Source organism: Salmo salar, chromosome 22, assembly GCF_965601325.2.
Source record: "Salmo salar chromosome 22, fSalSal1, whole genome shotgun sequence".
Lineage (NCBI taxonomy): Eukaryota > Metazoa > Chordata > Actinopteri > Salmoniformes > Salmonidae > Salmo > Salmo salar.
In genome coordinates, this window is record NC_138312.1 from 65,642,687 (window position 1) to 65,655,228 (window position 12,542).

The window sequence follows — 12,542 nt, forward strand, 5'->3', positions numbered from 1 at the left end:
GAAAAACAATTTTATTCTTGTCTAAGGCTCGTTGGTCTAGGGGTATGATTCTCGCTTTGGGTGCGAGAGGTCCCGGGTTCAAATCCCGGATGAGCCCTTTTGCAGATCTTTTAACAAGCTCAGACAGGCAAATCTCTGGCCACTGGTTGCAAACAGCCACCTCTTGGGCGCAGGACGAGGTGGCTGAATGGTTTAGGCGATGGACTGCGTATCTATTGTGATATTCACTAGTTGGCTCAATAACTCACTACATTTAGAAAAAATTGCAAAAAGTAAGAGCAAATCTGACTTCCTACGAATATTGATTCCAATGTAATACACTTGAAATGACACCCAGCCCCTAAAACTAGCCAATATCTCATGCTCTGCATTGGCCAGGAATCAAACCCGGGTCAACTACTTGGAAGGCAGCTATGCTCACCACTATACCACCAATGCTATTTGAATCTCTGAAGCAACATGGAGACATCGATTCATATCCTGACCGTCATTTTTGTGGAAAGTGAAAATTCTTTGACCAAACGGATCGTTGGTGTAGTTGTACTATTATGGCTTAGGGTGAGAGAGGTCCCTGGTTAAAAAATCTATTATTTTAATCAGTACCTGTTACCTACAGATTAGTCCCGTGACACTTGTGGGGAACGTAGGGCAAAACTGAGAACATTGTGACAAGTGGGGTCACATTAGTTTGGAGGCCAAAGATTTGGGATTCTACAAACAGAAGTTGGCAGATAAAGGGTTCCGACTTCAGACGAGTCCCCTGACACTTGTGGGGGACGTAGAGGCGAATTGAGAACACCACCGTGTTCGTGAGGGTCTCCCCTTTCCAGGGAGTGGTCATACGATGTTGTAGGTCAAACGGTTCAGAAGCTACATATGTTTTTGTGAGAGGACCGATTATACGTATGTCTCATGGTTTGACTAACACCGCTCTAGCTCCACCACCTTTCATTGCAGATGTGGAGGTGTAACATAAACAGTTATGGAGGCTTGAGACAGATACGACGCGTTTCAATCTCTCTAGTTGAAAACTGATCGATTTGAATGGGTATTTTTTACGTTCGTTTACTTTGATTCACGTACTGATGCATCAATCAACTCAAAATAAATGAGCTCCATTCTTTTTGAAGTTTAATTTTTTCATTTTCTCTTTTAAAATATTAATTGACTCATTTGCTCAATATTCATTTGTCAACAGTCATCATCAGTTTGCTGTCGCGGCTTAAGAAGACAGAGTGTGAAAGACACAGCAGATGAAATACAAAAGATTTGAACTGAAGCCTGGTCAACAGTTTGGAAGACTGCTATGCTCACAAGTATAGCACAAACACTCACATGAGGATCAATCTTTCCAAGCACCATGGACAAGAACAATTTATATCCTCATTGTCATTGCCGCAGAAAGAAAAACAATTTTATTCTTGTCTAAGGCTCGTTGGTCTAGGGGTATGATTCTCGCTTTGGGTGTGAGAGGTCCCGGGTTCAAATCCCGGATGAGCCCTTTTGCAGATCTTTTAACAAGCTCAGACAGGCAAATCTCTGGCCACTGGTTGCAAACAGCCACCTCTTGGGCGCAGGACGAGGTGGCTGAATGGTTTAGTCGATGGACTGCGTATCTATTGTGATATTCACTAGTTGGCTCAATAACACACTACATTTAGAAAACCTGCAAAAAGTAAGAGCAAATCTGACTTCCACGAATATTGATTCCAATGTAATACACTTGAAATGACACCCAGCCCCTAAAACTAGCCAATATCTCATGCTCTGCATTGGCCAGGAATCAAACCCGGGTCAACTACTTGGAAGGCAGCTATGCTCACCACTATACCACCAATGCTATTTGAATCTCTGAAGCAACATGGAGACATCGATTCATATCCTGACCGTCATTTTTGTGGAAAGTGAAAATTCTTTGACCAAACGGATCATTGGTGTAGTTGTACTATTATGGCTTAGGGTGAGAGAGGTCCCTGGTTAAAAAATCTATTATTTTAATCAGTACCTGTTACCTACAGATTAGTCCCGTGACACTTGTGGGGAACGTAGGGCAAAACTGAGAACATTGTGACAAGTGGGGTCACATTAGTTTGGAGGCCAAAGATTTGGGATTCTACAAACAGAAGTTGGCAGATAAAGGGTTCCGACTTCAGACGAGTCCCCTGACACTTGTGGGGGACGTAGAGGCGAATTGAGAACACCACCGTGTTCGTGAGGGTCTCCCCTTTCCAGGGAGTGGTCATACGATGTTGTAGGTCAAACGGTTCAGAAGCTACATATGTTTTTGTGAGAGGACCGATTATACGTATGTCTCATGGTTTGACTAACACCGCTCTAGCTCCACCACCTTTCATTGCAGATGTGGAGGTGTAACATAAACAGATATGGAGGCTTGAGACAGATACGACGCGTTTCAATCTCTCTAGTTGAAAACTGATTGATTTGAATGGGTATTTTTTACTTTCGTTTACTTTGATTCACGTACTGTTGCATCAATCAACTCAAAATAAATGTGCTCCATTCTTTTTGAAGTTTAATTTTTTCATTTTCTCTTTTAAAATATTAATTGACTCATTTGCTCAATATTCATTTGTCAACAGTCATCATCAGTTTGCTGTCGCGGCTTAAGAAGACAGAGTGTGAAAGACACAGCAGATGAAATACAAAAGATTTGAACTGAAGCCTGGTCAACAGTTTGGAAGACTGCTATGCTCACAAGTATAGCACAAACACTCACATGAGGTTCAATCTTTCCAAGCACCATGGACAAGAACAATGGATATCCTCATTGTCATTGCCGCAGAAAGAAAAACAATTTTATTCTTGTCTAAGGCTCGTTGGTCTAGGGGTATGATTCTCGCTTTGGGTGCGAGAGGTCCCGGGTTCAAATCCCGGATGAGCCCTTTTGCAGATCTTTTAACAAGCTCAGACAGGCAAATCTCTGGCCACTGGTTGCAAACAGCCACCTCTTGGGCGCAGGACGAGGTGGCTGAATGGTTTAGGCGATGGACTGCGTATCTATTGTGATATTCACTAGTTGGCTCAATAACTCACTACATTTAGAAAAAATTGCAAAAAGTAAGAGCAAATCTGACTTCCACGAATATTGATTCCAATGTAATACACTTGAAATGACACCCAGCCCCTAAAACTAGCCAATATCTCATGCTCTGCATTGGCCAGGAATCAAACCCGGGTCAACTACTTGGAAGGCAGCTATGCTCACCACTATACCACCAATGCTATTTGAATCTCTGAAGCAACATGGAGACATCGATTCATATCCTGACCGTCATTTTTGTGGAAAGTGAAAATTCTTTGACCAAACGGATCATTGGTGTAGTTGTACTATTATGGCTTAGGGTGAGAGAGGTCCCTGGTTAAAAAATCTTTTATTTTAATCAGTACCTGTTACCTACAGATTAGTCCCGTGACACTTGTGGGGAACGTAGGGCAAAACTGAGAACATTGTGACAAGTGGGGTCACATTAGTTTGGAGGCCAAAGATTTGGGATTCTACAAACAGAAGTTAGTAGATAAAGGGTTCCGACTTCAGACGAGTCCCCTGACACTTGTGGGGGACGTAGAGGCGAATTGAGAACACCACCGTGTTCGTGAGGGTCTCCCCTTTCCAGGGAGTGGTCATACGATGTTGTAGGTCAAACGGTTCAGAAGCTACATATGTTTTTGTGAGAGGACCGATTATACGTATGTCTCATGGTTTGACTAACACCGCTCTAGCTCCACCACCTTTCATTGCAGATGTGGAGGTGTAACATAAACAGTTATGGAGGCTTGAGACAGATACGACGCGTTTCAATCTCTCTAGTTGAAAACTGATCGATTTGAATGGGTATTTTTTACGTTCGTTTACTTTGATTCACGTACTGATGCATCAATCAACTCAAAATAAATGAGCTCCATTCTTTTTGAAGTTTAATTTTTTCATTTTCTCTTTTAAAATATTAATTGACTCATTTGCTCAATATTCATTTGTCAACAGTCATCATCAGTTTGCTGTCGCGGCTTAAGAAGACAGAGTGTGAAAGACACAGCAGATGAAATACAAAAGATTTGAACTGAAGCCTGGTCAACAGTTTGGAAGACTGCTATGCTCACAAGTATAGCACAAACACTCACATGAGGTTCAATCTTTCCAAGCACCATGGACAAGAACAATGGATATCCTCATTGTCATTGCCGCAGAAAGAAAAACAATTTTATTCTTGTCTAAGGCTCGTTGGTCTAGGGGTATGATTCTCGCTTTGGGTGTGAGAGGTCCCGGGTTCAAATCCCGGATGAGCCCTTTTGCAGATCTTTTAACAAGCTCAGACAGGCAAATCTCTGGCCACTGGTTGCAAACAGCCACCTCTTGGGCGCAGGACGAGGTGGCTGAATGGTTTAGTCGATGGACTGCGTATCTATTGTGATATTCACTAATTGGCTCAATAACACACTACATTTAGAAAACCTGCAAAAAGTAAGAGCAAATCTGACTTCCACGAATATTGATTCCAATGTAATACACTTGAAATGACACCCAGCCCCTAAAACTAGCCAATATCTCATGCTCTGCATTGGCCAGGAATCAAACCCGGGTCAACTACTTGGAAGGCAGCTATGCTCACCACTATACCACCAATGCTATTTGAATCTCTGAAGCAACATGGAGACATCGATTCATATCCTGACCGTCATTTTTGTGGAAAGTGAAAATTCTTTGACCAAACGGATCGTTGGTGTAGTTGTACTATTATGGCTTAGGGTGAGAGAGGTCCCTGGTTAAAAAATCTATTATTTTAATCAGTACCTGTTACCTACAGATTAGTCCCGTGACACTTGTGGGGAACGTAGGGCAAAACTGAGAACATTGTGACAAGTGGGGTCACATTAGTTTGGAGGCCAAAGATTTGGGATTCTACAAACAGAAGTTGGCAGATAAAGGGTTCCGACTTCAGACGAGTCCCCTGACACTTGTGGGGGACGTAGAGGCGAATTGAGAACACCACCGTGTTCGTGAGGGTCTCCCCTTTCCAGGGAGTGGTCATACGATGTTGTAGGTCAAACGGTTCAGAAGCTACATATGTTTTTGTGAGAGGACCGATTATACGTATGTCTCATGGTTTGACTAACACCGCTCTAGCTCCACCACCTTTCATTGCAGATGTGGAGGTGTAACATAAACAGTTATGGAGGCTTGAGACAGATACGACGCGTTTCAATCTCTCTAGTTGAAAACTGATCGATTTGAATGGGTATTTTTTACGTTCGTTTACTTTGATTCACGTACTGATGCATCAATCAACTCAAAATAAATGAGCTCCATTCTTTTTGAAGTTTAATTTTTTCATTTTCTCTTTTAAAATATTAATTGACTCATTTGCTCAATATTCATTTGTCAACAGTCATCATCAGTTTGCTGTCGCGGCTTAAGAAGACAGAGTGTGAAAGACACAGCAGATGAAATACAAAAGATTTGAACTGAAGCCTGGTCAACAGTTTGGAAGACTGCTATGCTCACAAGTATAGCACAAACACTCACATGAGGTTCAATCTTTCCAAGCACCATGGACAAGAACAATGGATATCCTCATTGTCATTGCCGCAGAAAGAAAAACAATTTTATTCTTGTCTAAGGCTCGTTGGTCTAGGGGTATGATTCTTGCTTTGGCTGTGAGAGGTCCCGGGTTCAAATCCCGGATGAGCCCTTTTGCAGATCTTTTAACAAGCTCAGACAGGCAAATCTCTGGCCACTGGTTGCAAACAGCCACCTCTTGGGCGCAGGACGAGGTGGCTGAATGGTTTAGTCGATGGACTGCGTATCTATTGTGATATTCAATAGTTGGCTCAATAACACACTACATTTAGAAAACCTGCAAAAAGTAAGAGCAAATCTGACTTCCACGAATATTGATTCCAATGTAATACACTTGAAATGACACCCAGCCCCTAAAACTAGCCAATATCTCATGCTCTGCATTGGCCAGGAATCAAACCCGGGTGAACTACTTGGAAGGCAGCTATGCTCACCACTATACCACCAATGCTATTTGAATCTCTGAAGCAACATGGAGACATCGATTCATATCCTGACCGTCATTTTTGTGGAAAGTGAAAATTCTTTGACCAAACGGATCGTTGGTGTAGTTGTACTATTATGGCTTAGGGTGAGAGAGGTCCCTGGTTAAAAAATCTATTATTTTAATCAGTACCTGTTACCTACAGATTAGTCCCGTGACACTTGTGGGGAACGTAGGGCAAAACTGAGAACATTGTGACAAGTGGGGTCACATTAGTTTGGAGGCCAATGATTTGGGATTCTACAAACAGAAGTTGGCAGATAAAGGGTTCCGACTTCAGACGAGTCCCCTGACACTTGTGGGGGACGTAGAGGCGAATTGAGAACACCACCGTGTTCGTGAGGGTCTCCCCTTTCCAGGGAGTGGTCATACGATGTTGTAGGTCAAACGGTTCAGAAGCTACATATGTTTTTGTGAGAGGACCGATTATACGTATGTCTCATGGTTTGACTAACACCGCTCTAGCTCCACCACCTTTCATTGCAGATGTGGAGGTGTAACATAAACAGTTATGGAGGCTTGAGACAGATACGACGCGTTTCAATCTCTCTAGTTGAAAACTGATCGATTTGAATGGGTATTTTTTACGTTCGTTTACTTTGATTCACGTACTGATGCATCAATCAACTCAAAATAAATGAGCTCCATTCTTTTTGAAGTTTAATTTTTTCATTTTCTCTTTTAAAATATTAATTGACTCATTTGCTCAATATTCATTTGTCAACAGTCATCATCAGTTTGCTGTCGCGGCTTAAGAAGACAGAGTGTGAAAGACACAGCAGATGAAATACAAAAGATTTGAACTGAAGCCTGGTCAACAGTTTGGAAGACTGCTATGCTCACAAGTATAGCACAAACACTCACATGAGGTTCAATCTTTCCAAGCACCATGGACAAGAACAATGGATATCCTCATTGTCATTGCCGCAGAAAGAAAAACAATTTTATTCTTGTCTAAGGCTCGTTGGTCTAGGGGTATGATTCTTGCTTTGGCTGTGAGAGGTCCCGGGTTCAAATCCCGGATGAGCCCTTTTGCAGATCTTTTAACAAGCTCAGACAGGCAAATCTCTGGCCACTGGTTGCAAACAGCCACCTCTTGGGCGCAGGACGAGGTGGCTGAATGGTTTAGTCGATGGACTGCGTATCTATTGTGATATTCAATAGTTGGCTCAATAACACACTACATTTAGAAAACCTGCAAAAAGTAAGAGCAAATCTGACTTCCACGAATATTGATTCCAATGTAATACACTTGAAATGACACCCAGCCCCTAAAACTAGCCAATATCTCATGCTCTGCATTGGCCAGGAATCAAACCCGGGTGAACTACTTGGAAGGCAGCTATGCTCACCACTATACCACCAATGCTATTTGAATCTCTGAAGCAACATGGAGACATCGATTCATATCCTGACCGTCATTTTTGTGGAAAGTGAAAATTCTTTGACCAAACGGATCATTGGTGTAGTTGTACTATTATGGCTTAGGGTGAGAGAGGTCCCTGGTTAAAAAATCTATTATTTTAATCAGTACCTGTTACCTACAGATTAGTCCCGTGACACTTGTGGGGAACGTAGGGCAAAACTGAGAACATTGTGACAAGTGGGGTCACATTAGTTTGGAGGCCAAAGATTTGGGATTCTACAAACAGAAGTTGGCAGATAAAGGGTTCCGACTTCAGACGAGTCCCCTGACACTTGTGGGGGACGTAGAGGCGAATTGAGAACACCACCGTGTTCGTGAGGGTCTCCCCTTTCCAGGGAGTGGTCATACGATGTTGTAGGTCAAACGGTTCAGAAGCTACATATGTTTTTGTGAGAGGACCGATTATACGTATGTCTCATGGTTTGACTAACACCGCTCTAGCTCCACCACCTTTCATTGCAGATGTGGAGGTGTAACATAAACAGTTATGGAGGCTTGAGACAGATACGACGCGTTTCAATCTCTCTAGTTGAAAACTGATCGATTTGAATGGGTATTTTTTACGTTCGTTTACTTTGATTCACGTACTGATGCATCAATCAACTCAAAATAAATGAGCTCCATTCTTTTTGAAGTTTAATTTTTTCATTTTCTCTTTTAAAATATTAATTGACTCATTTGCTCAATATTCATTTGTCAACAGTCATCATCAGTTTGCTGTCGCGGCTTAAGAAGACAGAGTGTGAAAGACACAGCAGATGAAATACAAAAGATTTGAACTGAAGCCTGGTCAACAGTTTGGAAGACTGCTATGCTCACAAGTATAGCACAAACACTCACATGAGGTTCAATCTTTCCAAGCACCATGGACAAGAACAATGGATATCCTCATTGTCATTGCCGCAGAAAGAAAAACAATTTTATTCTTGTCTAAGGCTCGTTGGTCTAGGGGTATGATTCTTGCTTTGGCTGTGAGAGGTCCCGGGTTCAAATCCCGGATGAGCCCTTTTGCAGATCTTTTAACAAGCTCAGACAGGCAAATCTCTGGCCACTGGTTGCAAACAGCCACCTCTTGGGCGCAGGACGAGGTGGCTGAATGGTTTAGTCGATGGACTGCGTATCTATTGTGATATTCAATAGTTGGCTCAATAACACACTACATTTAGAAAACCTGCAAAAAGTAAGAGCAAATCTGACTTCCACGAATATTGATTCCAATGTAATACACTTGAAATGACACCCAGCCCCTAAAACTAGCCAATATCTCATGCTCTGCATTGGCCAGGAATCAAACCCGGGTGAACTACTTGGAAGGCAGCTATGCTCACCACTATACCACCAATGCTATTTGAATCTCTGAAGCAACATGGAGACATCGATTCATATCCTGACCGTCATTTTTGTGGAAAGTGAAAATTCTTTGACCAAACGGATCGTTGGTGTAGTTGTACTATTATGGCTTAGGGTGAGAGAGGTCCCTGGTTAAAAAATCTATTATTTTAATCAGTACCTGTTACCTACAGATTAGTCCCGTGACACTTGTGGGGAACGTAGGGCAAAACTGAGAACATTGTGACAAGTGGGGTCACATTAGTTTGGAGGCCAAAGATTTGGGATTCTACAAACAGAAGTTGGCAGATAAAGGGTTCCGACTTCAGACGAGTCCCCTGACACTTGTGGGGGACGTAGAGGCGAATTGAGAACACCACCGTGTTCGTGAGGGTCTCCCCTTTCCAGGGAGTGGTCATACGATGTTGTAGGTCAAACGGTTCAGAAGCTACATATGTTTTTGTGAGAGGACCGATTATACGTATGTCTCATGGTTTGACTAACACCGCTCTAGCTCCACCACCTTTCATTGCAGATGTGGAGGTGTAACATAAACAGTTATGGAGGCTTGAGACAGATACGACGCGTTTCAATCTCTCTAGTTGAAAACTGATCGATTTGAATGGGTATTTTTTACGTTCGTTTACTTTGATTCACGTACTGATGCATCAATCAACTCAAAATAAATGAGCTCCATTCTTTTTGAAGTTTAATTTTTTCATTTTCTCTTTTAAAATATTAATTGACTCATTTGCTCAATATTCATTTGTCAACAGTCATCATCAGTTTGCTGTCGCGGCTTAAGAAGACAGAGTGTGAAAGACACAGCAGATGAAATACAAAAGATTTGAACTGAAGCCTGGTCAACAGTTTGGAAGACTGCTATGCTCACAAGTATAGCACAAACACTCACATGAGGTTCAATCTTTCCAAGCACCATGGACAAGAACAATGGATATCCTCATTGTCATTGCCGCAGAAAGAAAAACAATTTTATTCTTGTCTAAGGCTCGTTGGTCTAGGGGTATGATTCTCGCTTTGGGTGCGAGAGGTCCCGGGTTCAAATCCCGGATGAGCCCTTTTGCAGATCTTTTAACAAGCTCAGACAGGCAAATCTCTGGCCACTGGTTGCAAACAGCCACCTCTTGGGCGCAGGACGAGGTGGCTGAATGGTTTAGGCGATGGACTGCGTATCTATTGTGATATTCACTAGTTGGCTCAATAACTCACTACATTTAGAAAAAATTGCAAAAAGTAAGAGCAAATCTGACTTCCACGAATATTGATTCCAATGTAATACACTTGAAATGACACCCAGCCCCTAAAACTAGCCAATATCTCATGCTCTGCATTGGCCAGGAATCAAACCCGGGTCAACTACTTGGAAGGCAGCTATGCTCACCACTATACCACCAATGCTATTTGAATCTCTGAAGCAACATGGAGACATCGATTCATATCCTGACCGTCATTTTTGTGGAAAGTGAAAATTCTTTGACCAAACGGATCATTGGTGTAGTTGTACTATTATGGCTTAGGGTGAGAGAGGTCCCTGGTTAAAAAATCTATTATTTTAATCAGTACCTGTTACCTACAGATTAGTCCCGTGACACTTGTGGGGAACGTAGGGCAAAACTGAGAACATTGTGACAAGTGGGGTCACATTAGTTTGGAGGCCAAAGATTTGGGATTCTACAAACAGAAGTTGGCAGATAAAGGGTTCCGACTTCAGACGAGTCCCCTGACACTTGTGGGGGACGTAGAGGCGAATTGAGAACACCACCGTGTTCGTGAGGGTCTCCCCTTTCCAGGGAGTGGTCATACGATGTTGTAGGTCAAACGGTTCAGAAGCTACATATGTTTTTGTGAGAGGACCGATTATACGTATGTCTCATGGTTTGACTAACACCGCTCTAGCTCCACCACCTTTCATTGCAGATGTGGAGGTGTAACATAAACAGTTATGGAGGCTTGAGACAGATACGACGCGTTTCAATCTCTCTAGTTGAAAACTGATTGATTTGAATGGGTATTTTTTACGTTCGTTTACTTTGATTCACGTACTGTTGCATCAATCAACTCAAAATAAATGAGCTCCATTCTTTTTGAAGTTTAATTTTTTCATTTTCTCTTTTAAAATATTAATTGACTCATTTGCTCAATATTCATTTGTCAACAGTCATCATCAGTTTGCTGTCGCGGCTTAAGAAGACAGAGTGTGAAAGACACAGCAGATGAAATACAAAAGATTTGAACTGAAGCCTGGTCAACAGTTTGGAAGACTGCTATGCTCACAAGTATAGCACAAACACTCACATGAGGTTCAATCTTTCCAAGCACCATGGACAAGAACAATGGATATCCTCATTGTCATTGCCGCAGAAAGAAAAACAATTTTATTCTTGTCTAAGGCTCGTTGGTCTAGGGGTATGATTCTCGCTTTGGGTGCGAGAGGTCCCGGGTTCAAATCCCGGATGAGCCCTTTTGCAGATCTTTTAACAAGCTCAGACAGGCAAATCTCTGGCCACTGGTTGCAAACAGCCACCTCTTGGGCGCAGGACGAGGTGGCTGAATGGTTTAGGCGATGGACTGCGTATCTATTGTGATATTCACTAGTTGGCTCAATAACTCACTACATTTAGAAAAAATTGCAAAAAGTAAGAGCAAATCTGACTTCCACGAATATTGATTCCAATGTAATACACTTGAAATGACACCCAGCCCCTAAAACTAGCCAATATCTCATGCTCTGCATTGGCCAGGAATCAAACCCGGGTCAACTACTTGGAAGGCAGCTATGCTCACCACTATACCACCAATGCTATTTGAATCTCTGAAGCAACATGGAGACATCGATTCATATCCTGACCGTCATTTTTGTGGAAAGTGAAAATTCTTTGACCAAACGGATCATTGGTGTAGTTGTACTATTATGGCTTAGGGTGAGAGAGGTCCCTGGTTAAAAAATCTATTATTTTAATCAGTACCTGTTACCTACAGATTAGTCCCGTGACACTTGTGGGGAACGTAGGGCAAAACTGAGAACATTGTGACAAGTGGGGTCACATTAGTTTGGAGGCCAAAGATTTGGGATTCTACAAACAGAAGTTGGCAGATAAAGGGTTCCGACTTCAGACGAGTCCCCTGACACTTGTGGGGGACGTAGAGACGAATTGAGAACACCACCGTGTTCGTGAGGGTCTCCCCTTTCCAGGGAGTGGTCATACGATGTTGTAGGTCAAACGGTTCAGAAGCTACATATGTTTTTGTGAGAGGACCGATTATACGTATGTCTCATGGTTTGACTAACACCGCTCTAGCTCCACCACCTTTCATTGCAGATGTGGAGGTGTAACATAAACAGATATGGAGGCTTGAGACAGATACGACGCGTTTCAATCTCTCTAGTTGAAAACTGATTGATTTGAATGGGTATTTTTTACTTTCGTTTACTTTGATTCACGTACTGTTGCATCAATCAACTCAAAATAAATGAGCTCCATTCTTTTTGAAGTTTAATTTTTTCATTTTCTCTTTTAAAATATTAATTGACTCATTTGCTCAATATTCATTTGTCAACAGTCATCATCAGTTTGCTGTCGCGGCTTAAGAAGACAGAGTGTGAAAGACACAGCAGATGAAATACAAAAGATTTGAACTGAAGCCTGGTCAACAGTTTGGAAGACTGCTATGCTCACAAGTATAGC

At 42.2% G+C, this 12,542-nt stretch overlaps 6 non-coding genes across 6 annotated transcripts; all 6 read left to right on the top strand.

Annotated features, from left to right (window-relative positions):
• Window positions 1-25: 25 nt before the first annotated feature.
• On the top strand, window positions 26-97 carry trnap-ugg (transfer RNA proline (anticodon UGG)). The gene has a single exon. It is a non-coding gene; the product is annotated as a tRNA-Pro (tRNA).
• A 1,332-nt stretch (window positions 98-1,429) lies between these two features.
• On the top strand, window positions 1,430-1,501 carry trnap-ugg (transfer RNA proline (anticodon UGG)). The gene has a single exon. It is a non-coding gene; the product is annotated as a tRNA-Pro (tRNA).
• Window positions 1,502-2,831: 1,330 nt separating this feature from the next.
• trnap-ugg (transfer RNA proline (anticodon UGG)) lies at window positions 2,832-2,903 on the top strand. Its single transcript has one exon. It is a non-coding gene; the product is annotated as a tRNA-Pro (tRNA).
• A 1,331-nt stretch (window positions 2,904-4,234) lies between these two features.
• trnap-ugg (transfer RNA proline (anticodon UGG)) lies at window positions 4,235-4,306 on the top strand. The gene has a single exon. It is a non-coding gene; the product is annotated as a tRNA-Pro (tRNA).
• A 5,536-nt stretch (window positions 4,307-9,842) lies between these two features.
• trnap-ugg (transfer RNA proline (anticodon UGG)) lies at window positions 9,843-9,914 on the top strand. Its single transcript has one exon. It is a non-coding gene; the product is annotated as a tRNA-Pro (tRNA).
• Window positions 9,915-11,245: 1,331 nt separating this feature from the next.
• Window positions 11,246-11,317, top strand: trnap-ugg (transfer RNA proline (anticodon UGG)). Its single transcript has one exon. It is a non-coding gene; the product is annotated as a tRNA-Pro (tRNA).
• The last annotated feature ends 1,225 nt before the right edge of the window (window positions 11,318-12,542 follow it).